Here is a 5,082-nt window from a genome sequence, read left to right as displayed (position 1 = left end):
AAAGAGAAGATTCAACGACTTCAATAGAGAAAACAGCACCAGAGATCGCCCCGATTCCGGCCCCTCGAAAAAGCCCACTCTCAGTAGCCAATCCAATTACCCCACTAGTAATCGCTCCTACAACTGAACACACTGTTCAAAAACAACAAAGATCAAATTTTGATTAGAAAAACTAAATTAAGACACAAATTAATTAGAACCCAACTCAAAAATTGAGACAAATCACAAACCTGTAGCAAAGACACAGGTGACAATAGCGCATATGATCTTTTCAGCACCCATTGACTCATAAAAATCAAATTTAAGTCATCCAGACAACAAAATTGGTAACTGTCCTTACCTTAATTAACCACCTCAGCCACTTCTCTCAGAAATCCAGCTTCTTTGTAACTTCTTCTGTGAAATGATGATTCGTGCAAGTGATTAATCAGAAAATTAGGTGATCATTTATGATGAACTGACACGAAGGAGGCACATACACATCAGAGACCTGATATATGGATATGGAAATCAGTGTAAAACTTGCGCACTAATATGGCGAATTATTTGGTTTGGTAAATACTGGGCGTCGCAAAACATATTTCTAGATATCTTGAGTTTTGTTTATGTTTGGATTGTATCTGCTAATATCTCTAGGTATTAGGGTCCTTCACGCTGTTTTTCTTAATGAAAATAATTGGAGCAAAAGCTCCATATTTATCTCCATAGAATAAGTTACATGTCAATTCAATATTAATATCAACAAAAATGTCTCCACCAGTCTTTTTATTGAGAGAGAGGGAGACACACACGCACACACACGCACACACACACACACACACACACACACACACACAGAGAGAGAGAGAGAGCGAGAGAGAGAGAGAGAGAGAGAGAGAGAGTATACACATACATACACACACACATGGACAGTGCCTTTGCATTTAGCAGAACAAATACAAACAAAAAGGTCCAACCTTGAAAAGAGATCCGATTTGATCTAGAAGGCAATTTGATCTAGAAGGCAATTCTCCCTCTGACCAGTACCTAAAAGAACTAAACATACAGTATGAATGCCAAGACATTTAAAGTGCTGTTCTCAAAAAGAGGAAATAAATATTGCATAGGTTCATTCTGAGAGAGCATTTTGTATATAAAGATTAGGAATGTATCAAGCAAAGGGACATAAAGGAACATGGATCTAAAATTATTTCTGACATATATTTGCCCATGTATATTTTAACTAATCAAATGAAATTTGTGAAATTTCTGACTTCTAAATGAAACAGAATTCGTTTAGGATTTAGGCGTATAACTTGAAGCTTTTATAAACTGGACACTACACCAAGAAATTTTGTAAAAAGCTTTATCACTTCAAAGTTCAAACATGTGATATCAAAAGTTGATCAGTTATGAGAATCTGTCAACAAAATAAATTCTACTTCCCAATGGAACCAGAATTTACTATTTGATGCTAATAGGAAACATTCTACGCCTAACAAACTTAGCTCACAATCACAACATCAAAAAGCCAAAACATGAAGTAGTGACACATGCAAACCTAGCAGATAAATCACATCCATAAAAATTGAGATAGATTTAGAATCCAATTATAACCTTAAATATCCAGCTCCAATTACTCAAATTACTCAATTTACAGAGCAAAATTCTCAAAAGGTATCAAATTCAAAAAATTAAAGGATTTTGAGGGGATTAACCAAAAAAAGCTCAAAACATCCTCTCAAATATGAAACACCATGCTATCTAATTAACCATACTTTATTAATTCTTCAGAATTTATAATGGTGGACCCACTAATAACTCTCGGTAGTGACTGCATATGGCAGAAAAGGGAAAGAACACAAAGGAAGAACAAACGAATATCGCCTGGAAACATCCATTTATTTCATGAATACAAGAATATACAATATATAAAAGTAGAAAAGACTGGAAAAAGATTCAAAAACAGGAAATCCCAAGATTCAGTTTCAGTAGCTCATTCAAATTTTAATAAATTAAATGATGACTGTCTATTAAAAAACTATGGCACCAACCTACCATTCACCTCCCCCTACGCCCCCCTACCCGGCACCCCTTTCAAACAAAGTCAAAAAGAAATGGGAAAAAACTCACTTGCTGCTTCTAGATATCATACAAGCAACCAACCAGCAAAAATGGAAAATAAATAAATAAAAAACAAATTCAAACTACAATTATATTTGTGTGGGTGTGCAAGTGCATATTGTGGTCATGCATGGTGTGTGGTCAAAGATTTTGAAACTTTTATGGATTAACCTCCAACTAACGCATCAAATCTTTAATTCCAGTAACACAACCAAATTCAACAAATCAACAACTTTAATTGCCAACAATCAACTAATGAAATAAAGACCCTAATCAACTATTTGTCCTAAACAAGCCTCGTTTTCTATGCATAAACATCTCATCTCCAAGAAATAATTCAAATTAATATTTAATATAAAAAACACGAGAAAATATATGGAGTGCTTAAGAGGAAATTACGTGGATCTTGAGTTTGGAATACCTCGTTAGATATCAAGGATAGGTTTCATGAAGGAGTACTAAGTTAGTTGCATTTACATGTCTTGGTAGCCTTTCTTGAGCGGCTTAAGGTAGATTTCAGAAAGAGATATGGAGGTGGTAAGGCTGACACGGTAACTGCCAAAATTATCTATAAATAATTTGGGTGTGTTTTCTTCTCTTTTCTTTGTTTAGGAGGTCCTTTTCAATTTCTGTGTATCATCGGGGATTCTCATGATATCATGTTTTCTATTATTTGCAGATCAATTATAAAGGAACATATGCAATATATTCTTGAGCATGCCGACAAGATACAAAAGGTTTTAAAAGTTAAGGCCCAAGTTTCAGAAATCAAAAGCATTATGTTGGAAAACATTGAGAAGGTTTGTACTTTGTTTCACCGTCTGCTTCATCAATACCTACCATAGATTGTATATGATTAATTGTAGTGTTAATATTCTTAAATTTTGTCTGCTTGTTATGTATTTTCCCTTTTTTCCACTATTCCATGTATATTAAAAAAACATTGCAGGAGTGCTAAGTATGTCGTAAAAAACCGAATATATTCTACTATACAAACAATTTAAAGTTTGAAAGTTTCCTGTGAGGTAAAAGATGTAGATAATCTTGTAAAAAATTATTAGTTTGGGAGAACTTAAACTAATTGTAGCTATATAGTGTCTCATCCATTAGCCTTTATTGCAGACTGCACCATAGATGGATCAATATCAGTGGATACACAAATAATATTAAGAAGAAATCAGATACAAATTTAAGCAAATAACTCACCACATCCAACTCTTCCACCAGCATTTCCGTGGCATATCCCAACTTAACTTGGTGTTCCTTGTCATATAGGCTACACAACTAATGTAGAACTAAAAGTATAATATTATTGTTTCATATTGGTAACTTAGCAACCATATGACAATCAAATCTGAAGGAATTATTCGTCAAATACTAAAAATGCATAATCATCTAAACACATGAAAATTCCCAAATTAGCAACCATTTGGTTAAAAAAACATGAAAATTATAGCTATATAGTGTCTCATCCATTAGCCTTTATTGTAGACTGCACCATAGATGGATCAATATCAGTGGATACACAAATAATATTAAGAAGAAATCAGACACGAATTTAAGCAAATAACTCACCACAGCCAACTCTTCCACCAGCATGTGATAAGCACATAAATACCAAAATTAAAAAATTAAAAATGAGATACAAGGGGAAAGGGAACATTAAGGCGTACATCATGGCGATGTCTAACTACGTTTAGTTTAAAACGGTCATAAAATGCGTCTAGGCCTCCATCTGAGAACTCTCATGTGGTGCACGCCCTCTCAACTTTTCATCATGTGTTCCTCCGGCGTCTTAATCATTATTTTTTCCACCGTGATCTGTTTTATTGCGTTCTCCTCCCCTTTCTTCTTATCTCTTGTTTCTTTTCTCAATGAAATATCGCCTTCTACTACTCCTTCTCACCCATTATTTTTTTCACCACCACTTTTTTATTGCATTATCCTTCTCTTTCTTTTAATTATTTCTCAATCGTTATCTTTTTCACCGTCACGATCACTCTTCCTTTATTTTATTTTATTTTTCTCTTCCTTCAGTTATCTCTCTTTCTTCTTCTTCTTCTCCTATTGTTGCCGTATCATTTAAAGCCTATCATTTTCAGCTTAAAAGGAACAATCTTTAAAGTCACGCCGAAATTAACACGTAACGGTTAAAGTTAACACTTGATAGTTAAACTTAATATCTTATAGTCAAAGTTAACACCTAATAGTTAAAATTGACATCTAACAGTTAAACCTAATAGTGAATATTTAAAAGTTAACATGTGATATCTTAAATCTTAAAAAAATTAAAATTCAAGCTTTTTCGCCCGTATGTGTCGCCTGTAGCAAAAGCAGGGAAGGAGTTAGAGCTAACTAATCTGGAGCTGGGGGATATGTCCGTGATTAATTTTGAGAGTAAATTCATGACACTACTTAGATTCACGGGCATGTGGCACACGAAAGAGTGGCAGGCTCAGATGATTATGATGGGGCTTCGCCTAGGATTACGTTGATATTTATTACCTCAGAGGTTCCGTTTAGTGCGATAGGTGACGAATGTTGCCATAGCTCAGGAGACAGACATAGCTATTTTCCTTAAGGGCAAGGATAGCAATGTTAAATCAGGACAGTCCGAGGATAAAGGTAAAGGTAAGAGACCTTTTGTAAGCTCAGGAGGACCCTAACAGCAGGGTAAGGGTCCACATCAGCAGGGTCCCCATAAGAAGCGACACTAGTAGGATCAGAGGGTGTAGCAACAATGCAAATTTTAGGGGACTTGTTTCAAATACAACAGGTTCAGACACAGAGTAGCATAGTGTCGCAGCGCACCCATAGTAGGCTAGCAGGGCAAAAATCAGCAGCATCAACAAAACCACGCTCAATGTCACGGTCAGGGCCAGCAGTTGAGGATTGAGGCACCTCCAGCAGTCCCGAGGATTGAGGGACAGGTGCGAGCTATTTAGGAGATCCAGCAGGGATAGATGGTCCTATACATTC

General features: G+C 35.5%; 1 pseudogene; it reads right to left on the bottom strand.

Moving 5' to 3' along the window:
• The window catches only part of LOC109847804, a 1,214-nt pseudogene extending 932 nt beyond the window's left edge, over positions 1–282 (bottom strand).

This window comes from Asparagus officinalis, chromosome 7 (genome assembly GCF_001876935.1).
Source record: "Asparagus officinalis chromosome 7, Aspof.V1, whole genome shotgun sequence".
In the NCBI taxonomy this organism is placed as follows: Eukaryota; Viridiplantae; Streptophyta; class Magnoliopsida; order Asparagales; family Asparagaceae; genus Asparagus; species Asparagus officinalis.
Note: the sequence above shows the minus strand (reverse complement) of the source record. Positions and strands in the feature narration are given on the sequence as shown.